The sequence below is a fragment of the Ochlerotatus camptorhynchus genome, unplaced genomic scaffold (assembly GCF_037179485.1).
Source record: "Ochlerotatus camptorhynchus isolate MF236.1 unplaced genomic scaffold, CSIRO-AGI_Acam_v1.1 ptg000503l, whole genome shotgun sequence".
Lineage (NCBI taxonomy): Eukaryota > Metazoa > Arthropoda > Insecta > Diptera > Culicidae > Ochlerotatus > Ochlerotatus camptorhynchus.
This window is the reverse complement of record NW_027040988.1, coordinates 6,941,831-6,969,165: the sequence shown is the minus strand read 5'-3', so window position 1 is coordinate 6,969,165 and position 27,335 is coordinate 6,941,831. Positions and strand designations below refer to the sequence as shown.

The 27,335-nt window shown below is 37.5% G+C and overlaps 1 protein-coding gene across 4 annotated transcripts in view; it reads right to left on the bottom strand.

Annotated features, from left to right (window-relative positions):
- SPoCk (secretory pathway calcium atpase) overlaps nucleotides 1-27,335 on the bottom strand; it is a 183,828-nt gene that overhangs the window by 53,812 nt on the left and 102,681 nt on the right. The window lies entirely within an intron of this gene.

The window sequence follows — 27,335 nt, the reverse complement described above, 5'->3', positions numbered from 1 at the left end:
AGTTCGAGTCGGGAGGCCCATTTTCTCCGTTTTGACCAGTTGGTTCGGGAGCTGAAGTGCGAACCGGTGCGAAGACGACTAGGACATCGCGTATCACCTGATGCTAACCATGCAATGTGCAGCCTGGAAGTTCGGAGTCTGTGGTATGTGAACCGTGCCTTGCTGGCAAACAAACTCGAGAGCCCTTTGTCAGTCGTGATGGAAAGCGGACAACCCGTCCGTTGGAGCTAGTGCATAGTGATGTCGATTTTAATTGTGTCGTGCATGCAGTATTTCATTAAGTTCACGGATGATTTCATTTGAAGGTTGTCTATCTGATGAAATCAAAAGATGAAGCACTGGACTGCCTGAAAACGTGCCATGGCGACAGCACACTTTCAATCTAGGATGTCTCGTCTTCGTTGTGACAACGCAGCCGAATACAGTGACAAGCAAGTAAAGGCGTTCTGTCGGCAGAAAGGTATCCAAATGGAAATGACGGTTCCGTATACACCGGAACAGAATGGCTTGAGCGAACGGATGAATCGAACCATTGTCGAGAAAGTACAAGCAATGCTAGCTGGAAGTGGTGTTTCAAAGCGTTTGTGGGGTGAGGCAGTATATGCAGCTGCGTACCTAATCAGATAATTGCGATTCAAGGTCGTGTGCAGCAGCCGGTTCACATCGATGAAGAAAAAGCAGTTTCGCTAGAGGACAACAAAGATCTTGAAGCTACCGCCGAAGATGAACTAGATGATACGTTGATTGATGAAGTTGCTGGTGGAGATCCTGTTGAAAGTAAAGTACGGAAAAGTGGTAGACATTGTTCACCCCCTGTGTGGCACAAAGACTACAACATATTGGCGTTTGCGTTAAATGCTGACATTCCAAGCGATATATGGCAAACGCTCCTATAGTTGCGGTACGTTAGAAGCGTTAGGTTCCTATAGTTGTGTATTGAGTCTCCATACACAACTATAGGAACCTTACGCTTCTAACGTACCGCTACTATAGGAGCGTTTACCCTAGCGGAGTTGAAGAAGCGCAATGACTGGCCGCTGTGGTAGAAGGCAATCGAAGTCGAACTGTCATCTTTGGTAGTGATGAAAACGTCGCTAGAACTATTCCACAGCCGCAGTCAGTTTATGAGCAACAAGAGGGACGCACATTTTTGCCTGTGGACTTGGAGACATACTTCAAGTCCCCGCGTACATCGTACGGGCTAGGCAAAAATGTGCGTCTATCTTGAAAACTGTCGCTTTAATGGCCCTTCGCTCATTTTCAACTTCTATTCAATTTTCATACTGCCGTACTCTAACGGAACTATCCACCTACCCTCTTCTAAAGATCATTCTCTAGCTAATAAATCATCACACTAAAGCTTCATGTTAGCATTTCCAACCAACTCTGAAAATCGTTAACTTCGCGTATGAAGTAACATAAAAAACACTTTGAATGTAGTTTTATTCACCAAATTGTATTCCTAGCTAATCCGTGAAATTTTGCTGAATACGTCAACTCAATTGGATACAATCCCAGAGCGCTATTATTTTTTTCCTGATAGATTTATTTCCTGGCGCACTATGCACTGGTACTATGGTCGTATGAAGACAGGGAATAGAGGGGGTGGGGGCTCATTTCTCCAGAGAGCATGGCCTGTTCTTCATGTCAGGGGAGGCTCAAAACAGCGTCCGTTCCCCATGTAAGGAGCGGATGGTCATCGTCTTCGTGTCAGTGTGGGACACTAAACAGTGCTGTTCATGATGGACTGCAGCGAGACACGAAAGTTCACGTAAAGCAGGCTTATTAACTTTGCACACAATACATTTTTGTTTTCATATATGAGGTATTGTGGATCTTGATAGAAATTTCTTACCGGCGGCTGCCGTACAGTTCTACCGCAGCTGTGAAACTTCTACCGCCAGTATGATAATGAGCTGAATACTGAAAATACATATTTTACATTAAGGTGAAAGTTGATAGAATCTACAAATGGCCGCCCTTATGGTTTGCCTTGCCATTAGTTTCTGAGATTCGTGAAATCAAAAATTCGAAGTGGTAAGGCAAAATAACCATAAAAGCGGATATTTGTGGGTTCTATCAACTTTCACCTTAATTAACTTGAAATATTTTTGGAGGCGATTCTTAGAAGCCTTGTTTATTTGACAGCTGCGTAGGAACATCTCCTTCTTGGAATTAATTCGTGAAACGGTAAGAAATCTTTATGCAATATTATGCATTTAATTCAATTTTTAATAATTATATATGGATGGATCGCTTTTTGGTGCATCGTTCATTACGTTTTAATATATAAAACCAACGTTGAGGCCAATTAAATTTTCAGTTAATCCATCTTAAATTAGACATATTAATGCTAGTTTTCTCCCAATCAAACCTCATAAACTTTGCACTGTTGGGCCACAATTCGTGTTTTTTTTTTTGCTTGAGTTTAAACACGGAATATGGCTCTACATCGCGAAAATTTAGAAGTTTGATCGGTAGAATACTAGCATTAATCTATCTGTTTTGAGATGGATTTGCTGAAAATTCAATTGGGCTTAACGTTATATTTTTATATTAAAAAGTAATTAATGATGCACCAAAGAGCGATCCATCCCTGTCTACAACTGTAGGATCCATTGGAACTAACACTTGAGTAAAGCTCGATTCAAAGTAAATCTGGACGCACGGTTTAATACACCACCGCGCCCCTGTTGGTTGGAACAAAAAACGTTTGACAGGCATTTGTTGATGTTTCATTGACGAAGAAATTGGTGAAAAGTTTTTCTTGATTGATCGACGCATCCCAAATTACGGATCATGGAACTTGAGAAAAGAAAATTAATTGTGCACAAACATCTACACAACAAAAAAATAATTTTAATATCACATCAAAGTGGATGCACTTCAATCGTGTCGAAAATATGGTATAATATTACTTGCGAAAAAAGGCAAAATTATCATTAATACAGTGTATGAACTTACATTACGTTGCTTTTACTGCATTTGTTTATTTGTGTTGCCATAAAAATTACATGAGATTTTCGACATGACTGAAGTGCATCCTCTTGGATGTAATATTAAAATTTATTTTTTGCTGTTTAGAGAACCCTTCGTGGTCTGCCTCAAAAATAGCAAAAGTGTTAAAATTCCCAAAGTCAACGGTGAGTCTTGTAATCAAACGTTACAAGGATACTCTGAGTGTGGATAGAGCATAGCGCATCTATCATAAAAGTGGCACTAGGGACAAAGAGCTGAGGAGAAAGGTGTTGAGGTACGTGAAAAGCAATCCAGGTGTTTCCATACGTGATTTGGCAAAGAAATACGATTCCAACTTTTCCACCATGCGTAACATCCTTTCAAGAGAAGGATATAAGTCTTTTTGTGCCAGTAAACATCCGAATCGCTCCCTGAATCAAAATTTAGTGGCCAAAAAGCGAGCACGATTACTATACGAACGAGTTTTGACGAAATTTGATGGCTATATATATATGGATGACGAAACATATGTCAAAATGGATTATAAACTAATCCCCGGACGAAAATTTTACCTGGCAACTGATCGTGGGGATGTCCCTTCCAGGTATAAATTTGTTTTTGCTGATAAGTTTGCTCAGAAACTAATGATTTGGCAAGGAATCTGCAGTTGTGGCCTTAAAACCAAGGTTTTCATCACATCTCACACAATGACGTCGAAGGTTTACATTAAAGGGTGTCTGAAAAAGCGGATTTTACCCTTCATTCGGCAACACAAGACCAACGTTAAGTTCGCCGGTACAGTGTCACCAGCATCGGCATCGGTCACAAGTAAAGTGCTACAGTTCGTTCGAAACGGTAAAATGTAATAACTTGTTATATATCGTTTGAAAGCTGAATAAATACCCTTTTGTTTGACGTTTTGATCAACCGTGTATGTTGTTTAATTCTTGAGTTATGATCACTTGAATGCGTCCAAATTTACTTTGAATCGGGCTTTAGGAATATGCCATAATCAAAATATTAAAGCAACAGATTACACTTTTTGCACGGGAAGCTGACGCAAAATCTTAAGCAACTGCTCGATGAGCTTAATCAAGACTTAGGCTAATCAAGCAGACTTCTACTTAAAGTGAACATGTCTTGTCCCTCTCCTCAAGTGTCAGTTAATAAAAACCAATCACACCCAACATCAAAAACATCTACGTTATTTAAATAGTGTTTCAAGTGGATTGACAACTAAATGAAAACACCACATTTTTTTTATTTTACTTATACTTCATTTTGTAATCTGATGTTTATTTTCAATAATATTTTTCGGGGAATTCCTAGTTAAGAATATTTTAAAGTCATTTAAAAAAACCGTCATTTTAAGAAACCTCCGACAGAAAACCTGACCAGCAACAAACTAAGCATGGTATCGAGGTAACTTTTTTTTTTTTTTTTTTTAACTCTTTATTTGTTCCAAATTCAAAATAAATTACATTTCATTTTAACCTAGGTGCTCCAGTTACTGCAGTAACGTACCAGCCTTAATTGTTATGATATATATCTAAGTGTTTTTACATTGTTCATGTCTTGGCAATTCAGTATTTTAAACAGGTTTTTTAACCTGCATGTCAGTATAACAATTGATATCTTAAAACTAAAAACTAAAACTAAATCTTATCTAAGTATAAAGGGAATTAATCGTTGCAATTGAGGATTGCAACGATTTTTTCCTGAAATTATTAATTATTTTGTTGGACATTTGTGCTAAAGTCTCAACATTCGAAATTCTATGTACTTCGGTTGTACTGTACCAGGGAGGCAACTTCAAAATCATTTTCAGAATTTTGTTCTGAATCCTTTGAAGTGCTTTTTTCCTGGTAGTGCAACAACTAGACCATATTGGCACAGCGTAAAGCATGGCCGGTCTAAAAACTTGTTTAAATATTAGAAGTTTATTCGTCAGGCAAAGTTTGGATTTCCTGTTTATAAGAGGATACAAACATTTAATATATTTGTTACATTTGGCTTGAATGCCCTCAATGTGATCTTTAAAAGTTAATTTTTAGTCAAGTATTAATCCAAGATATTTCACTTGGTTTGACCAGGAAATTGGAACTCCGTTCATAGTGACTATGTGACTACTACTAGGTTTCAAAAACGAAGCTCTAGGCTTATGTGGAAATATTATAAGTTGAGTTTTGGAAGCGTTGGGAGAAATCTTCCATTTTTGTAAATAAGAAGAGAAAATATCTAAACTTTTCTGCAGTCTGCTGCAAATAACACGAAGACTTCTTCCTTTAGCGGAAATGCCTGTGTCATCAGCGAACAAAGATTTGTGGCAACCCTGAGGTAAATCAGGGAGGTCCGAAGTGAAAATGTTATACAATATAGGCCCAAGAATGCTACCCTGAGGAACTCCTGCTCTAACAGGTAGTCGATTAGATTTGGAATTTTGATAATTTACCTGCAGAGTTCTGTCAGTTAAATAATTTTGAACTAATTTCATAATGTAAAGTGGAAAATTAAACTTTTTCAATTTAGCAATCAAACCTTCATGCCAAACACTGTCGAATGCTTTTTCTATGTCTAGAAGAGCAACTCCAGTTGAGTGGCCTTCAGATTTGTTTGAACGAATTAAATTGGTAACTCTTAAGAGTTGATGAGTAGTTGAATGCCCATGGCGAAATCCAAACTGCTCATCTGCAAAAATTGAGTTCGTATTGATGTGAAGCATCATTCTATTCAAAATTATCTTTTCAAAAAGTTTACTTATTGAAGAAAGCAAACTTATTGGACGGTAGCTAGAAGCTTCAGCTGGATTTTTATCCGGCTTCAAAATTGGAACAACTTTTGCATTTTTCCATTTATCAGGAAAGTATGCCAAATGGAAACATCTGTTAAATAATTTTACCAAGAAAGACAAGGTACTCTCTGGGAGTTTTTTGATGAGGATATAGAAAATTCCATCATCACCTGGAGCTTTCATATTTTGAAAATTTTTAGTTATAGACCTTACTTCGTCCAAATCAGTCCCCCAGGAATCATCAAAAATATTTTCCCGAGAGAAAATATTCAGAAAATCCCGAGCAACCTGATTCTCAATAGGACTAGTAAGACCCAAACTGAAATTATGGGAACTCTCGAATTGCTTAGCAAGTTTCTGAGCTTTTTCCAAATTTGTGATCAAAATTTTACCACCTTCTTTAAGCGCTGGAATAGGCTTTTGAGGTTTTTTCAAAATTTTTGTGAGTTTCCAAAAGGGTTTGGAACTCGGGTCTAATTTAGAAATATTATTTTCAAAAGTTTTGTTCCTCAGGGCAGAGAATCGCTTTTTAATTTGTTTTTGCAAATCCCGCCAGATAACTTTCATGGCAGGATCGCGTGTTCTTTGATATTGTCTCCTACGGACATTTTTAAGACGGATCAAGAGCTGAAGATCATCGTCTATTATAATTGAATCGAATTTAACCTCGCATTTTGGTACTGAGGCAGCTCTTGCTTCAACTATAGAAGTAGTCAGAGATTCAAGAGCATAATTAATTTCATCTTTGGTTTGCAAAGGAATGTTTGGATCGAAGTTATATTCCATAAATGTTCGATACTGCTCCCAATCAGCTCTATGGTAATTGAAAGTAGAGCTGTTGGGATTACAAATTATTTCTTGGGATATTTCAAAAGTTACTGGAAGGTGATCAGAACCGAAGTCAGCATGGGTAACCAATTGGCTACAAAGTTGACATGAATCAGTTAAGACCAAATCAATAGTGGAGGGATTTCTTGCAGAAGAAAAGCATGTTGGGCTGTTTGGATATTGAATAGTGTAATAACCTGCAGAACAATCATCAAACAGAATATTACCATTGGAATTGCTTTGAGCATTATTCCATGAGCGGTGTTTTGCATTAAAATCACCAATAATGAAGAATTTAGACCTATGACGGGTAAGTTTCTGGAGGTCACCCTTGAGAAAATTCTTTTGCTGGCCTACACATTGGAATGGCAAATAGGCAGCTATAAACGTAAGTTGTCCAAATTTTGTTTCAACAGAAACCCCCAAAGTTTCAAAAACTTTGGTTTCAAATGAAGAAAGAATTTTATGTTTGATTCGTCTATGAATAATGATGGCAACGCCACCACAGGGTCCATCAAGACGATCATTTCTATAAATCAAGTAATTTGCGTCCTTCTTAACCTTATGGGCAGGTTTAAGGAACGTTTCAGTTATAACGGCAATATGCACGTTATGAACTCTTAAAAAGTTAAATAGCTCGTCTTCATTATCTTTAAGAGATCGAGCATTCCAATTTACAATATTTAATGCTTTAAAATCCATTACTGAATTTTAAAGTCATGACAATATTATTTGCAAATTTTACTCCAGTTTGAATAGCATCAAACATGGAGTTAGATTTAAGCATATCAGAAATCATGTCAATTAATGAATTCTGTAAAAATTCCATTTTGGGGGCAGTAATGCTTCCTAAGTCAAAATTGTCAAAATTTCCATTAGAACGTTGGTTAGTATTTTGATTTCTACCCGTTGCAATAGCAGCATAGGTAGCTCCATTAACTCGCTGAACATTGTTAGCAGCGAGGGGAGTAGGTACAGATGAAACATTTGAAGCAGGGGAGATATTTGTACCTACGGGTACGAATGTAGAATTTGTTCCTCGCTGACCGTTGTTAACAGCAGAGGAATTTGTACCTGGTCGGAAACGTGGAGCGTTTCCTACCTGACGGTTAGAACGAGATTGTAGGATCGCTTTGCGAGTCTTACATTCCCAAAAATTGGATTTGTGGTTTTCACCACAATTTGAACATTTAAATTTCTTAGGATCTTCCTTCACAGGACAGTCGTCCTTTGCGTGAGAGGAATCACCACAATTCATGCATTTAGCTGGCATGTAGCAATTTTTAGTTCCGTGACCCCATCCCTGGCACTTACGGCACTGGGTGAGGTTTTGGAAATTTCCTCCAGTCTTCCTGAAGTGTTCCCACTTCACTCGGACATGGAGCATAAGGCTAGCTTTTTCTAAGGCCTTAAGGTTGTTTAGTTCACTAGACTTGAAGTGAACTAAATAAAAATCATTAGAAATCCCGTTGCGCGAATCGCCAGGACGGGATTTCATTTTCATTTTGATTACTTGGAGTGGCACAACTCCAAGTAATTTTGCCAGTTCATCTTTGATCTGATCCAGGGATTCACCACTGGGCAGTCCTTTCATGACAACCTTGAACACACGTTCAGTTTTGGTGTCGTAAGTAAAAAATTTGTGCTTCTTCTCAGTAAGATACTTGAGAAGACATTTAAATCCGTCCAAGGTTTCAGCCAATACACGGCATTCACCCCGACGTCCAATTTGTAGTGAAAACTTAACTTTCACGAAATTCAAAAGTTCCATGCGAAGAGCATGGAAATCGGTAGTGGTTATCACAATAGGGGGAATCTTTTCCTTCTTGGCATTAAGCCGGGAAAGTTTACTAGAATTTTTCTTGGATGATGGATCATTCTCATCATCCGTGAGCAAATCAAATTGATTACTCAAATTAATTTCATCAGAAGGGGGGTCAAGAGTTTGCCCCTTTCTTTTGCGTTTAGGCGCCATGGCGGCAGTAAATTTTTATCCAAATCGACTTCCAAGCAGATTTCTATAAGAATCTGAAGGATCGAAGAGGAATTTTCCAAATCGATATCCAAGAAGGATTACCTCGGGTAGGGTCCAAACAAGGATCGAAGAGGAATAAGAGTTGAACAAGGTAGAAAATTTTTACAGGTTGAGCACTGAAAAGTGCTGTTTAAATTTGTTGTAGCTTTAGGTAGTAGTAACACTTCCTTCAGCAAAAAGCAAATAGATCCGCACGGCAAGAGTATCGAGGTAACTATTTACTTAGTTTTCCTACTGTTGGTTGGTGATTTGTACGACTTACGGCTATACAGTCTGGCGAGTTCAAACGATAGGTTTAGAACAACCCAGCGTTTCGGCTGTTTTTGGCAGCCTTCTTCAATGGCAATTAATTCTATCGATCATTAATGTATTAATGTTTCAACGTAATCGATAGAACTAATTGCCCCTGAAGAAGGCTGCCAAAAACAGCAGAAACGTTGGCCAGTTAAAAACCCACCGTTAGAACTTGCCACACTGCATGGCCGTCAGTCGTGAAAACATTTACGTCATGAATAAATTTCAAGTTTGATTACCCAACATTGCTACAAATTCCTTAATTCAAGCATAATTCCAAGAACAGTTTACATTTAATCCGCCTGTTACCGATTTCCGAAGTACTATTTCCATCTGTGTTTGCGGTTTGTATGTACACACGTTGAACCATCCACGTGCATCGAACACGTTCAGTTTACGTCAGGCGGAACTCTAGCGCAATTTTCACCAGTGACATCATGCTCTACCCAATCATTATCAGAAAGTTACATTTATGTATGCATTCCACACCACACAGTCAAAACAATATTTGATAGTTTTGTTGATCGGTGCTATCTGAAAAAGCAAAAAACTCTATTCGGATGATTCATTTCCAGTCGTTATTACAATGAAAACAATTTGATAGCAGAAAACCTTTACAATAGTGGAAGGGGTCAGTTCGTTGGGTTAGTTGAAAAATATTTGTCATCACTCTTTGTTAGCGCAAAAATCCAAACAGGAAAGGAAAATCAAACCTGGCATTAGTCACTCAAATTATAAACCTATTTTCATATGTACAACAAATCGTAGTTGATCCCTGAAAAGAAAGGTTATTCGTCACGAGCTACTCCAATGCTTAATTCAATTTAATGCTGTCATGCGAGCTGAAAACCAGATTCAATCTGAAAAATTTCCCAGAACTGGATGGGACAAGTTTTTGATCCAACCTCACCATAACTTTTAACACAGCATTAAAATATGATACGGAAAAAGGAGAGCCACATGCTGAATGCACCAACCGGACTCGGAATCGGATGTATGTTTTGCAAAGATAAGGAAAAGCTACCGTTTCCCGTACGAGTAGTACGCTTTTTTTTCCCTGAAAACATCATGGTAAGGAGTCTGAAAACTTTTATGGTCTTCCTGTGTGTGCACATAAGCAAATATTTCATCCAACGAGGACTTTCATCTGTTTGTAGGTTCAGTTTAGGGACCAGCAAGTAATGATTCCCCCGGGGGTGAGTTGAGTACATATCCGAATGCGTTTCTTTCGCTCCTGTTGCTGCTGCTGCTGAAGTAGAGAGACCGAGTAGAAGGCAGAAGATTTTATTGCCTTTCAAGTTCCGAGTGTGTTTAGCTTACACGACCTGCTAGCGTGTGCATGCGGTTTCTAGTGAATTTGATACAATTTGTCGTAACTGTTAGTTTGTGGTTTACTATAGTAGTTTAGCAGTGCGTGTTTGCTCGGAAACGCCGCACTTGAACACAATTATGTCAACAAGGGAAATCAGCACAACAATCAAAACTCAGCTGCTTCAGCAAAAGTGGGCCTTCTATAATATTGGTATCGATTTTGGTCAGATCAAAGGCAAATCATTGAGTTTTCCTTCGTTTATGTTTTCCGAAGAAAAAACCATAATACCCAATTAAGAGCGTGCTCTACTACTCACACAGTCACACAGCAATTAATGGTTCATTAAGTCAGTGGAAACTTGGTCCTTCTGGACTACGAGTCAACACAGGAGTAAATCTTTTGTTGGCAATCCCAAAGCAGCCGGATTTAAATTATTTATTAGCTACTAGCACTCTTTTACAGTGACTATGATTTCCATTTCTTTTACTTGGAATTTTGCAACCCTCGTCGAGAACTTGGATTCTACCCACCCGTTTTGTTCCTCTGAAATTCACAAGTCAAGCAGGCAAAATTTCGTTCGCTGGTTGGCGTTTCTTTCTCTCCAATTTTCCTCAGAAGAATGCAAATAATCTCTTTGTTCGCAAGTTATGTTCCACTCAGTTTTTCCGAGCAGTTTGTCTTCTGGCTGGAGCGACTGGACAGATCGTCACTCTTATGCGAGTCAACTTTTTTTTTTTTATATAAGCGAACCTATTTCAGCTGTTTACCGCACTACTAAGGTTACCAGTCTTGTTGAAGAAGAGCTTATGTGGTGGGTGAAAATCATTCTTATTAGACTATCACATAATTAAAAAAAATGACGTCAGAGATTTTTCTTTTTCTTTATTAAACATCGGTCTCTGTTCCGCAATCTAGTGCCAATTACCGACGGACATCCATTGACGGCAACCGAATGTGCAGGAATGCAGCTTCCACACCTGCGTAGGGAGGCCGGGACCAACGGCTTTACTTCCCTTCCGGAAGAAGACGTGACCAGAGATTTTTATGCCTCAGAAAAATCTCACCGACCTCGGCTGGGATTGAACCCAGACCCATTAGGGTGAGAAAGCAGTCACGCTTACCACTACACCATCGGCGCCGGCTGACGTCAGAGATAAAGTTGTAGGAAAATATATGCTCTTTTCCGAACAAATACAACCACGTACGGTTAATAGAGACCGCACAATGGGAACTGGGATTAACGAATACACGTTCCTTATAGGATTAGAGCTAATTGGGGACAAACACTTATTGTAAGGTAATTTAAAGAGATAATATCCTGGTGTCTTTATTAACAAGATGTATGACCACCTTTTGGGAAAATGTTGCATCCGGAAAGTAACAAGGTCCTTCGGAAGACCCGCAACATCCGTAAAAGTGATAAATTCATGAAACTGATCCTAGAGCTCCGTGGTTTTTGGATATTTGCACTTAGAAGAGAGAAGGGTACTTATCCAATCAAATTATGTATCAAAATTGGATACCTTGTTTTTAAAATGTACTGCAGAACGAATATTTTTTTCTCATTTTCAGGTAACATTTGCTCATTTGAACGGTAAACATTGCAACATGGATTTATAAGCTAAAAGCGAAGAACACAATTTAAATTTCTATACTGAGGGTCACATAAAAAAACAAAAATTCAGACATGTAATGAAAAATCCCAAACACGGACGCAACGATAGAGCGCAAATCGAACACACGACAAATTGCGCATGCTCACATGAGCGAGCTCAATGCTCGGTTGACCACTCACCATTTCACCAATGAAAGGAAGGGAGGAGAAAAGCAGCGATAGTAAAAACGCTTGCTATACGATTTCTTTGTCATTTGCATTCGAGTAGCGCACGGATAAGCGTCGGGCACGACGTATGAGTGGAACAGTACGCATCGCACCAATACAAAGACAACTAGGCCACCGTCATCCGGTCGGCATTGACTTGTAATGGTGTGGCCACCATTTGAAAAGTAAAGAGTTAAGAACTAATTGATCAACATATTTGTTCCGTCCACTAGCGGTCCAACGTCAAGCTTCCGTTCGTATCCCTTGGCACAGATCTTTATACTTTTTTTTTTGTTATGGTCACTCTAACACTCTTGCGTCATTCGTGACCTGTCCGGAGCTGAGATTTGAATTTTTCAATTTGGCGTGAGAGGTATGGATGTTAACCGCTACGTCGGGATAGTGGTAAGCGTGATTGCCTCTCACCCCAAAGGACCTGGGCTGAATCCCAGTCAGCACCACCTGGATTTTCTGAAGCATAAAATCTCTGATCACGACTTGGATCAGAGATTTTATGAGGGGATGTTAAGCCGTTGGTCCCGCTACGCCAGGGTTACCCCCAGAACAATTGAATAGATTAATTTGTTTACACAAAAATGAATTATTGTTAGACACATTCATCAGCGTTCCTTCGAATAACTTATTGTATTTGTGGGTAATATTTGTTCATGTGTGTTAAATACCGATACACATCTATTGTACACTCAACAAGAGAAAAAATAATATGTTATCAAACTTACTAGGGGAAATGGCTCTAATGTTGGCCTATGGATCTAAGATTGGGCCCATCGCTAAAAATCTGCTATTTATCAATTTTATCGAGATGAACGCGTCATTGGGACGGTACTAAAGGATATTTTTGGTCGCTATTGAAAATTTAGTCGATTGCTGAATTTATGTATGGGCCCATATTAGGGACATTTAGGCCGATATTAAATTCATTTCCCCTAGTTATTTAAAAGATTTTAAAGTTGGCCAGTTTTATTAGGTTACTACCGAGCATATCTAAATTCAATATTGATGAAATATTGATATAATTTACTCGATAACAAAAATCCGTTCTTAATTCGTGAATTGATTATAGAGTCAATTTTGGCTTGAAACCAATTGTACACACTAGAAAAAAGGTACCTCAATTTTTGCAATTTATTTTTTTATTTTTGAATAACAATATACATTATACACCTGGCAACGTCTTTACAGTTGCAGGGGATCAGATGGAAAATTGATGAAATATCAACTTATAAAGGTGCAGGGACCATAAGGTTGTGCACTTTTTGGAGAATTTGGTAATATTTTTAGCGTGTGAAATAGGAACCATGTTGAACAGATTAGACTGTGGTATACTTTAAGTGGTTTACTAAAAATTCCATATTCCGGTCTAAACTCCTAATTCATTCTAATGAGACGTCTATGAGTGTTTGCGAAAAAACTGCGAAGCTCTAGGATCAGTTTCATTAACTGATCACATTTTTAGATGTGGTCCGAAGAGGCTATTTTCCGATCACAACTCCGAATTCATAGTGATAAGACGTTTATGAAATGGTTTTGAAAAAGTAGAGCTGTAGGATCTGTTTCAAGAACTGATCACTTTTACGGATGTTTTCGATCTTCCAGAGGTCCATTCCATGATCCCCTGGGATCACATCAAAATTCCGAAATCATTCTGAAAAGACGTCTATGAGTGGTTTAAAAAATCGTGGAGTTCTAGGATCAGTCTAAGTCTCAGACCACGTTAACGGATGTTCTGGATCTTCCGGAGGACCATAATGTAAAACCCAGAGTCCATATTTCAAACACCACTCAGAATTCATTCTGAAAAGACGTCTATGAGTGATTTCAAAAACCGCGGAGTTCTAGGATCAGTCTCATGAATTGACCACGTTTACGGATGTTCTGGATTTTACGGAGGACCATCCCGTAGTCTCCAGAGTCCATATTCCGAATACAACTCCGAATTAATTCTGATAAGACGTCTATGAGTGGTTTCAAAAACCGCGGAGTTCTAGGATCAGTCTCATGAATTGACCACGTTTCGACAAAACCGCGGAGTTCTAGGGTTAGTTCCATGAATTTACAACTTATACGGATATTCCGGATTTTCCGGTGGACCATCCCGTAGTCTCCAGGGTCAATATTCCGAACACCACCCCGAATTCATTTTGATAAGACATGTATGAGTGATTTCTAAAAAACCACGGAGCTATAGGATCAGTTTCAAGAATTTACTACGTTTACGGATATTTCGGATCTTCTGGAAGACCATCCTAGTAGAGTAGTCTTCAGAGTCCATGTTCCAAACATAACTTCGAATTATTTCTGATAAGATGTCTATGAGTGGTTTCTATGATCAGTTTCAAGAATTCACCACTTTTACGGATGTTTCGGATCTGCTGGAGGACCATACCCATATTGCGAACACAACTCTGAATTAATTCTGATAAGACATCTATGAATTGTTTCGACAAAACCGCGGAGTTCTAGGGTCAGTTGCATGAATTTACCACTTTTACGGATGTTCCAGATTTTCCGGTGAACCATCCCGTAGTCTGCAGAGTCCATATTCCGAACACAATTCCGATTTTATTCTGATAAGACATTTATGAGTGGAGACAGTTTCAAGAATTTACTACTTTTACGGATCTTCTGGAGGACCATCCCGTAGTTTTCAGAATCTATATTCCGAACACAACTCCGAATTCTGTCTGATAAGATGGGTATGAGCAGTTTAGAAAAAAAAAACGCGGAGCTCTAGAATCACTTACGCGAACTGACCCCAGAGTTTATATTCCAGTCACAACTCTCTAATAATTCGTCTATGAGTGGTCTAGGATCGGTTTCAGGAATTTACCTCTTACACGGATGTTCCGGATTTTTTAGTTGACCATCCCATAGTCCCCAGTATCCATTTTTAGGTCACAACTCCGAATTTATTGTGATAAGACGTCTATGAGTGGTTTCGAAAAAACTGCGGAGCTCTACGATCAGTTTCATGAATTGACCACTTTTACGGATGTTCCGGATCTTCCACAAGGCCAGACTTGTGACCTACCGGAAACTGACTATTCCCAAAAGGTGACCAACTATCTGGTTAACCACTTCTGCAAAGACATCAGGAAGTTATCTCTTCAAATTGCCGTACAATCAATGGTTGGTCCAAATATACTCAAATCCCATTGGGTACGTGTATTCGTTAATGCCGGGTCGAACGAATCCGTAAAATTGGAATCTTGACGAAGCAATAAAATTGGGTGGAATGCTTTCAAACAGCAAAACAAGTTTATCTTCCATTTAATTCCACTTAATTACTTTTTGTATTCATGACAGATACGTATTTCGACTACAATGTGCATCCTTCATCAGTGTCAATCCTACTTATCAAAATCTAGCCCCCTTAAGTACTCATCCCCTAGGTAAACATATCAAGATCATAGGTATAAAAATGAAACTACACCGTGCAGAATCGGAACCTACCTAACCCAAGATTTAAGTAAAGTAAAGAAGGAAAATCTTAACATCTTTTTAATAAGGAAAACTCCCAAAGGCTTGTAATGAAATTAAGTTGTTGGTGGAATGCTTTGAAACAGCAAAACAGTAAAAGATTGACACTGATGAAGACTGCACATCCCTAATAAACAAATATCATAAACGAATTGTATACTGGATGAGTACACTATTGAAATATGGACTGAACCCAAGTAGTATTGCAAGTTTTAGTACGGTTTTAAAGCATTCGATAAGTCCAAATCATGGGAAACAAGGCTGTGATAAAACCAAAATTGCTGTTTGGGAAATAGGTTTTCTTAAATGTTATTCCAATGCTGACCACTAACTGCTCAAGATAGATTAAAATGAGTGAAAAAAATGTAGGATGCTATAAACCAGACTAAATTGTTTAATGATCATGAATATTGAGTACGAAATATTGATGAAAATTTATATCAACACTACTATTAACAAATTCACAAGTATGAGGAGTCGTAAAGAGATTTAGGCGACCCCGGCGTAGTGGTTAACATCCATGCCTCTCACGCCAAAGTCACGAGTTCAAATCTCACCCCCGGACAAGTCACGAATGACCCAAGAGTGTTAAAGTGACTATAATAAAATTAAAAAAAAAAGTTTATTCAATTTAAACGTGTGTTAAAATAAGCAGGTAAGAAAATGAAATTCAAGCGAAAAATACCTATTTTTATTTCATGTGTGATAGAATTTGAAATTTTATATCGCAATAAAAAATAGACCAGAGCCCCTAGTGGTGGTTACGACGGCCCTGTGCGAAAGATAAAATTATGAATATATTCTAAACACACTTAAACGCCAAAATGTACGCATTTGTCAGGAATCAATTAAGTTCGTGAATTTTCACTATGAAACCACTGTGCGCCGAGGGTATTCACTTCATCTTATAGGTTTATTGCGGCTCCCAACTTAGTGCTCTAGATGCACTTCCACAGTTATTAATTGAGAGCTTTCTATGCCAACCAATGCATGAGTTTTGAAAATTTTGTGGCCAGCATAATGCTACTCTATATCCAGGGAAGTCGAGCAAATTTCAAACTCGAAAGATTTCCTTAGTTAGTTTCCCGGTTAGTTTCCTAACCGGCTGCCTCCGGCTTGATAAGACCGTGCCTTTACTGACTAGGCTAGTTGAGACCGGGGTTATTTAACTAGTCTTTAATAATCTATGCAATTATTCTGCTCAATAAGGATAGAGGGCAATATAGTTGAACTCCCAGACAACCAGAAGTCGTTTAACAATGTACAGACGTAAATTGCTACAAATCAATTCGGATATAAGAATACATCGCACCGACTTATATGCGATGAATCAATTTTCCATCACAACTTAATTCGGATTATATCGCAAGTTGATTGATTTTTTTATTACAGATTAAATCGTATATGATGTTAAATCATTTGTATGTATAAGCAACTTTTTGCATACTGTATGATTTCTTTATTTGTATATATGTTTGTATATCACAGAAACAACTTTGAATATACGTGCATTCTGGTTGTCTCGGTTGCTTGGTAAGATAATTTGAAAACTCCTTGAGAATTCCATATAGGTATTTTTAGAAATGAAATAAATTTTCCAGATAAAAGACACTCTGTTTCAAAGTCAATTGTGTCATTCCTAGTTTAATCCACTGCGCTGCATTATATAACCAAATCATTTTACATGACTATCAACGCTATAGAAATTTGATATTAAACGCTCCTTATTGCCTGAGTAAACCACCAATACCGCACAGCTTGATACCAGCAGCTGGTGTTAGATAATGCTGCCATAACCAAAGCAGCAGAACATTCATTCACCGCAGCAGCATCACCCAACAAATAGGATCACTGCACACAATCCGAGCATTATTCAGAGCAAAGTGTTTGTTTGCAGGAAAAAGGGTTATAATGAAATTTTTATAATTTAATCCGCTGAAGCTTTTATCACATCGCCAGCAGAGGATACTGCTACTGCTGCTGGTGATGGTGGCGATGCAATTGTTCTGTAGGAACCTACTTCCATGCTTCGTGTTTGTATGACGTCTGGACGGTACATCTTCTTCGTTGGTTTCTATTACGTCCATAATGGGACTTCAAGCCAGCTCTCAACTTAGTGTTCATTGTGCACTTCTACAGTTGTTAATTGCGAGCTTTCTAATCCTGTATCATTTTTGCATTAGTATTATTGTGTGGACCCAGGAAAGTCGAGAAATTTTCCAACCCGAAAAATTCCTAGACCGGACCGGGAATCGAACCCGGCCGTCTCCAGCATGGTCTTACTATATAGCTGCACCTTTACCGACTGAGCTAAGAGAGGCCCATTAAGGGACGGTACTACATAGCTACTACCGGAATGATAACTCTGCAAGTGCCCGAGGAAACTCTTTTTCCCGGACGACCACACAAAGCTTTCCCCTTTCCAACGGAACTTTTCCAGAGAGAAGAGGATGACAGAGGAGGAATCATTTTTCCGATGGGAAACTCCAATGTCGGTTGGTGGAAACCAGAGTTTGAAGGCAACCTCACCGCCACAGCAAAGGTTGCCCCTTTCACAAACGGTGGATTCGGGACATCATCGGGAAAACCGGGGAGAAGAATAAACAAAAAATAAATTAAAACCAAGCTTTAATTTCTGTTCGCAGTTTGCAAGCAATTCCATAAATTATGTTTGTTTGCTTTCGTTTGCATAATTGATAAAAGGCGAAGGCGGTGCCGTTGCTTTTGTTGTCTTGTTGTTGCGACGACTCTGCTAGGTGAACATCGAACGGATCCTTTTGTGGGACTAATCTATTAGGTTACGTACAAACACCACGGCAGTCAACAACTAGGACGACGGTTGCCCTCGCGGATATTTCCAGGAAGTTGGAAGGTGAAAAGGTGCGAAACGACGGGGGCGGCTATAATTAAATTGCTAACCAACCACGTCTTGCACAGACGAAGAAGATACGAACTGGACTACGAAAAGGTCATTCGAGGACACTCATGCTTGCCGCGCTGCTGTCCATTTTCCTATGTCTATTTTTCTAGGACGGCAGCTAAATGAACGGATGAATGCACATCAGAGAGCTGTCCACCGCAGAGATAAGCGTAATGCAAACACAATATTTGTTTTATAACTAATTTATTCGAGACCACACTTAAGGTCTGTTCCCGTATTTGCTTTTTACTGCAGTTTTCTGTACAGAATGTTACAGTAAAGCAAGTACTATGGAATCCGGAGTAGTCAGGTGCCTACCGGCAATCTCATGCACATTCCTCTTTCAGATGCCAACCCGTCTGGATAAGAAAACCACACTCCAGACAGTCTTTCTGCAGCCATAAACTGCCAAGGAGTAGCCCTCTATAAAGATGAAAGCCACAGGAAATGAGCTTACAAAGTTGCTGCTAGGCAATGGATCCTTGGACCCTATCCAGTCTTCGACCGACGTCGTCATCACCAACTACTAACAGCAACAACTTCACTTCATCCATGCCATACTTGCAACACAGATCGATGACAGAAACAGACCGAGAGACACTCACACACAAGTTCAATCGTTCCCAAGTGGGTGACCGCAGAAGAAAATTCACCCCTCTCCTGCCGGCTCCATGCACTCAAACATAATTGACCTAGCATGGAAAACTGAATGCAAACTTTTCAATGGACTTACCCCTTTCTAGCATCATCATCAACAACGACCACATCGAGCGATAAAATAAAGCAATGTGGACATCCATAAACTTTCCTGTGATATGATTAAAGTTTGTTCCCCGAAAGTTTTGAAATATGCACTTTCCACAACTGAAATTTATCAATGTGAAAAAGGGGAAAATGGGACTCAGTCGCATTTCAAGTTAGAGAAAGGGACTTTTGGTTAAACGGTTTATCGAGCTTTGAAATCCAGTTGAAAGTGACGGCAAAAGGGGCTCGCCTTCGGGGAATTTATGAATGAGGGATAATTGCTTTGCAAGACCCCTGAAGGTGTCCCAGTGCTGCGTGAGAGGTATACTAACTGCATCAATTAGGTGGGTAATTGGTGCTATTGTATGCGATGCTATGCAAGCAACAGGTTTATTTGCTTACTTTCACAGACTGCCGGTGTTGACAGGATGAGTAACAGAAGCAGTAGGGAACTGTTTTTTTTTTTAAAAGGTTCTGCCAAAAAAATTAATTAAACCCTACAAGAATTTAAAATCAAATTCTACAATAATTTGCAACAAATTTCTAATTTAAGAATTTAGATTTTATAGCTGAAATCTGTAAGAACTTTAAATAAAACTATGCTAACTAAAACGGAAAAATATGGCAGGATTGTAAAATGCTACAAAATACCTTAATTAAACTCTTCGATAATTTTAAATTAAATGCTACTAATCTAATCTAATCTCACACTAATGTAGCCATTTCTTGAAAGGATATAGGAAAATCAATACTTCTTGAATGAGTAATTTTTCCTGTCAACAACCAGGAATTTTATTTTGTCTGGAATTTTGTTCGGAATTAGTATGGGATTCTCATTAAAAAACAATTAAAAAACCCTTATAACTTTTCACCTACCTTGGAATACTCTTCGAAAATCTTCTTGAAACTACCCTTGATATTTTATTTATAATCATCTATAGAATTCCCTTAATATTATCCTGACATATTAATATTATTCCTTTGATTTTTTTTTTAATTTTAATCAAATCCTCCTGAGTCTATTTATTTTGAAATTATGCTCAAAGCACCCTTTAAATTCCAATTGATAATTCTCTTTGAATTCCCGTCAAATTTTTCTTGGAATTATTCTTAAATCTCACTTGTTATCCTCCTAAATATCCCCATAAAATTCTTCTCATTATCACATAAGAATTCTTTTTGACGTTCATTTCACAACTCGCATGGAATTATTCTAAGAATTTCCGTGAAACTCAACTCAGAACTTCCTTTCTTCTCCCCAGAAATTTATTGAAATTCATTTCAGAATTTCTTAGGATAATATCTCGGAATTATCATGGAATCCTGCTCCCTTAGGATGTACATCAGAATGTTGTAGTGATTATTCTAGGCTTTTCTTTTGAATTAACATTTTAACCTAACAACAGCTTATTCTCCTAACAATTATATAAGTGTCACATAGTGACTTTGGTCTCGAGACCATGATAATCGATTATGTAAACCACGTATAAAGTCCATATACATATTTTACTAAACACTAGATTTAATAATCTTTCACTTGACCTTTTGATCCAAAAAATGGTTAATGGCGAAATAAAAATATAGAGATTAAATATATTTCGATAAGTCACAAAATTACCAATTATTACGAAATTATGAAATACAATCCATCGTTTTTCTATGGGATTGCTGTAAAACAAACTTCATAACACATTAGAAATTCTCTCCAGAAAACTTTTGAAATTCACGCTACAATTCTCTTCAAGTTCTTAATTATTCCCGTGAGAACTAGCTTTATCTCGGTTCATGAATTCCTTTATAATATTGCTCAGAATGTCCTTAAAAAATAATAATGGAATTCTCTTCAATATTATCAGGGAATTATTCTTATGCAAATTCTTTAGGAACTCTCCTCAGTATTTCCTTAGTATCCTTCCAAAATTTGCTTTGAATTCCCTAAAAAAAAATTCTTGTAATGCTCTCAGATATTCTTTAAAGTTTTCATGAAAATTTCGTATAGATTCATTCAGAATACCGCAAAGTATTCTTTCAAATTTACTTTGAAATTTTCCTATGAATTTCCTTGGAATGCTCCCAAAGGCTTACTGATATTCTCCTTAAAATTCTCTTGAAACTATTCTCATAATTGTAGATCGCTATCCTCACATTTAGAATCCATTTGAAATGTTACCAGAATTCAATTGAAACTATTGTCAGGATGCGTCTATTGTTTTTAATTTGCAGTCCGAATTGCTTTAGAATTAGACTAGACTAGAATTCCGTTAGAAATCCTATTTCATTTTCCATGGCATACTCATCCGAATTTCTTCTGAATTATCACCAGAATTATTTTGAGAATTTGCTTTGAATTCTGCTCAGAATTCCGATAGAATTATCCATGGCTGCGGGTTAGAGTCGGAGGTAGTTTTTAAACATCTGGAATCAAAATCACAGATGTGCTTCCTATTTCACCGGTAAAGGCACCATTAGCTTTGAGTCCGGACACAAAGCATTCCAAAAATGATTCCGCCTGCAACCCTATCACCTAAACTGTTTTTTTTTTTTCGAAATTCCTATGGAATTCTACTCACAAATCCGAGGAATCATTTCTCAAAATTACGTTGAAATTATCCTGAAATTCTCTTCACAAAACCCGTGGAGTTCTTCTCAGAAGTTCTGGGTCAGAACTACTTTGGAATTTTATCCATTACTACTATCACTTTAAACTTTATTAGCAAGATTTTTAGCTCATTGACTAGTTCATCTCGTAAATCAGCTACTATTACTGTACTCGTTAGAGTTCTGTTTTCAGATTCCCTAGGAATTATTATCGTAATTCTGATGTAATTCAAGGCAGCAGTTATTTGAAGCTCTCTTAGAATTTTCTTGAAATTGTGGTTAGAAATCCCTTGGAATTGTAATTTGAATTCTCCTTAGAGAACTTTTGAAATTTAGCTCAGAATTACCTTTGGAATTTCCTTCTGGGAGTCTGCTTACAATCCTAATCAAATCATCCTCATTATTACTATGTAATTTAACTCGGAATATCTTTGGAATGATTCAAAGAATCCACCTCCATTAGAAGTTCTCTGCACGTCCATTGATTTTTTTTTTTAATTTTTGCACAGGAAACGGATTCTTTGTCAACGGTGAAATGTTCAATATCAGTCACCTCTGGGGTACCCCAGGGTTCTCATTTAGGCCCGCTTCTTTTTATTTTGTACATAAACGACATTTCCTACATACTTAAAAAAATAAAATTGCTTGTATATGCAGACGACATGAAGCTCTTTATGGAAATAAGTAATTCTAGCGATGCAGAAGAATTCCAGAATGAAATCAATATATTCCACACCTGGTGTAGTAAAAGTCTACTTCAACTGAACGTAAAAAATGTACTGCAATAGCATTTAGTAGAAAAATTGAAACACCGCATATTGAAATATCATTAGGCAACCAAATAGTAGAAAAAAGCAAAATTGTAAGAGATCTAGGTGTAATCCTAGACTCCAAACTAACTTTTATAGAACATTATAATACTATCATTAGTAAAGCAAACAGAATGCTAGGCTTCACCAAAAGGTTCAGTCATAATTTCGAAGACCCATACACTATTAAGCTTTTATATACCACATATGTAAGGCCAATTCTGGAATACTGCCACCTAGTATGGAATCCATACATTTCCATACACGAAGAACGCATAGAATCTGTCCAAAAACAATTCCTTTTATATGCTTTACGTAAATTGAATTGGACTGCATTTCCATTACCATCTTATGAAGCGCGCTGCATGCTCATCAATATACAAACACTTAAGGAGCGCCGCCAATTTGCAATGCTTTTCTTCATCAACGACATTATTTCAATGCGCATAGATTCGGCAGAAATTCTCGCACAATTAAATTTTACACACCTTGTCGATATCTTAGAACACGGAATTTATTTTCAGAAACATCGTACAGAACAAACTATGCAAAAAATAGCCCAATCAATCGAATGATGCGCCTATATAATTTGCATTGCGGAACTATTGACATCACTATGTCCAAGCAGCAAATACAAACTAAGCTAAAACAGAATAGAATTAATACATAGTATGTAAGTAAACATTGTAAAAATCATTGTATGTAGTCTACACTGGCTTGACGAAATGGAAATAAAATTTCGATCATCAATATCAGAGAGGGTAGTATTTTGGATAAGCTTTTAAATAAACATAAGTTTCAAAACATTACAAATGCGCATTTTTTAGTATTGAAGTTTTAAACAGTTTTTCATTTGAATTAGTGACCAACATTTGTTTTCCGTGTATATTTTTTAAAGGGCAATCTTGTTTCCTGCAAATTTGTCTCAGACGTCATTTAGATTAAAAGAGCTGTTTTCGTGCTACGATTGATTGAAACCATCGAAATCGCCGTTTTGAAAAATTAGACACGAGTCAAAATAGCCGAATTCCAGCACAATCTTTGTTTATTTTCCATACTGAACAATTATGCATTGTTTCATGAGATTCGAAGAGGGTCTTTACTTGATACATTTGTCAGTTGGCGTGGAACTGCTCCGTCACTTAATTCCATTCCATGTGCTTGCTAAATGACGATTGAGCAATTTTTAATTTGTGCTGCGTGAAAATTAGCTGGGCTCAATTTAAAAAGTGTTCGGATCAAAAACGGTATAAAATTTCCGGGAGTCCACGGGAGTAAGTAAGGTTTTTGTTGATTAATTATATTAATTACATTAATATATAATTAATTATATTAATTAATATTTATTATATAAAATTTTAGCTGGCACACGGCGGCTAGTTCATCTCTAATCGTAAGGAAGGTGATAAGGAAACTATATTAGCCAAAGATCTACACGCAAAGCAAATTTATCTTACATCCAACGTAAGGTTGGTTTTATTACATCCTCTGGATACGTTTCATGCAACAAATGTTATGGCAGTTCTTGCAATGGACTGCAGCGTATAATCAAGTTTTTCCAGAATTCATATTTTTGTATAAAACCTTCACGAGATGATTTTCTAGACGCAATGCATTTGGGGAACAAACATTGTTCGAAAAATAAGTAAACATACAAAATTATTTCAAAAACCTTCCGGCGACCACATTACAGAGTTAGTTCATGTTACGAAACATTGCAAATTCTGCATACTTATCATGTAAATCTGTAATAGAATCTTACATTTTCCGCTTGGGTTTAGGGGTGATCCATCCGCGTTATATATACTAATTCCAGATAAATGTTAAATCTACCAAACAAATTTGCATCTACCTATACATTATGTTTCACAACACACGTAAACTTACATACCAAAACTAAACCGCATTGGAATAAAATCCACATTTCTATTCTTTGCTATTATCATTTCCATTGGTATTCCTCCATTGCTACCAAAGTTTACCACAATGCAATCGATAATTGAGTTCCGTGAAGTTTTCGAAAGCAATCATCGACTGGCAACAGGATAGATGCGCACACTGCTGCAGCATCCTGACATTCTCCCAGTCTCTCACACCCAGATTACAAAACAGAACATCCGAGGGGATTGTGTTGTGATTCACATAGTTTGTCTGCACGCTTCAACTACATCGCTGAACGGGTCGAATGCACAACATGAATTATGGATTCCAATTGAAATAATTAATACCGAATAATGGCAATGCCATGCATTGTGGCAAACGCATAGAAAACTGCTGTAAGTGCCAGAAGACATTCTTCTCCACAGTTGCGCTGCACTCGGAACTATGAGACGGTGTCATAAATAATTCAACGCGAGTTTGTTCTCGTTTTCTGAGATTGTGCTATCGATGATTTATGTCAGCTTTGTGCTATTTCTCACACCTTTTTGTTTGCCGATCGATCGTAACGGGATTATAATGTGTTGACCAATTGAATTACATAATATGCTGTGTAGCAGCTTCGATCATTGGTAGGACTGCGAAATCGGGTCACAGTTAGAGGCATTTTTTAAGCATCTGAATTCAAAATCGGTGGTATTATTACTATTCTACCGGCAACCTAACCCGAGCAGGAGAAAATAACCAATGAATACTTAATTCTGACCTGATACCAAAATTTGTTATGGACCAGCATCCCGAGCAGGAGAAAATACCTTATGGATACCAAATTCAGGTATGAAAATAGCATAACTGGCAACCTACATATTGACGAGGCTGACATAAGAGGTAATATACCAAAAATAATACTTCAAACATGTTCTACGAATAACGAACTAATAACTAATTTAGTTATTATAATAACTAATTTAGTTACTATAATAACTGACGGATAACAGACGCTTTTCTATGCCAGAATACCATAACTTGCTATTTGAAAGGTCTTCTAATACCATTATAATAACTCTTTGAGGCGTTATAGTCTAAAAGCTGAAAGATCACATTTTGTTATTTTGATATTTATTTGATATTTTACAAAATATTTCGATAGCTGAATAATATCAAAACAAGGTTTTATACCACAAGCATAGCAAAATAAGGTATCATACCACATTAAGACATTCATATGTTATCGGTTAGTTATCGGTTCCTGCTCGGGATGACATAAGAGGTAAATACCAAAGAATAATACCAAAAAATTACATACAAAATACTTTGTAAATACCAAAAATTTATATTTGGATACCAAAAGAATACCTGGGTGGTATTGTTTTGGTATTGCATTACCATAATTTGGTATTGGAATGGTGTTGTGGGAACATTTTTTTGTATTATTTTTTTGTATTTTACCTCTTATGTCAGGCTCATCCATACCAATTTAAGGTATCGAGATATTCGTTCCAGCTCGGGAAATGGCTAAATCCGTTTGGAAACCAGATTATGTCTATTGCAAAAAAAGTTTGTCCGTAAAACAAATTCATAGTGGCCCCATCGATTTGTCCGGAAACCATGAATCCATGTCTAATATCTTAATCTTTCAAAATAATTAAGTTTAATTATGTCGCACGGCATATTTTGGTGATAATGATGTTCCCAAAAAGGCCCTGATAGAACCTATTCCAGATATTCAGGAGTAGTCATATCAACTAAAACATAGATCAGTATGTAGGTATGTATTTGGATGGGTCATCATGATCATTTTTTTCAGAACAATGTTTTTTTTTTTCATTGGGGGACCCCAAATAACTGTGCATAATTTGGGGATGATTGGTTGTAAATACCCCGGCTTTCCGCAATGCGTTTGAAATTTGTATGGACATTAGTATGAGAAAACCTACTTTTTTGCCTCTTTATTACTAGGGACCACAACCCACGCATCTAAATACGTTAAAGTATAGCCCAGGAAATGCCTAACAACTTTGCTTAAGGATGTATGGTGCTAGAATGTATGTAAAAAAAAGTTATAGCTGTTAAAAGATCAATGGTTCGCATTAAATGCCAAAAATCCCTTTTTCTGCCGTCGTACCAATGAAAGTCAGACTCCAAGCTGAAATTACTTCGGAGTTTTTTATCTTATCGATTTGGTATGTTCAGATGAATTATTCAAAAACAAATTTTCAATCTCATAGGTACATTAAGAAATTCAATCATAAATTGAAATAAAGCTTCAAACTACAATAAATCCGGTGTTTCTGATCTTGTCAAGTTGGTATGTTCAGATGTATTCAAAAACATGTGCTCCATTTAATAGGCGTAGTTAGATATGGGGGGGAGGGAGGTTACTGTATCCTTTCCACCCCTCACTTATATCAATGAAAGTAACGATAAAGACTAAAATAACTTCGGAGTTTCCCATCTCTCCAGTTGTTCGAATGGGTTATTCAAAAACATTTGTTCAATCTCATAAGAGCATTTGTAAAGCGAGCCATATCGTTGACAACCATCAAGGAAGCAACTCGTTGTATCGCATTGAAATAATCTGTATCATTACTCCACTCGTTTGCCGGTTTTTGCATGAAGCCGGTCGAAATTTCGAAAAGGAATCAGCACTGTTAGAAATGACGTTTGACTTGGGAGCCCAACTAAAACGTAGCCCACTTAAAGTTAGCCCAACAAGCGAAATCCGACTGTACCTGTGTCTGAGACGAAACTGGTGAAGACAGTTTCCGTTTTCTACTGGTTTGGTTTTTGACGTACGACTACTTCTGTGTTTTCTATATGCGGGTGGCCCGAATGGCAGTTTAAT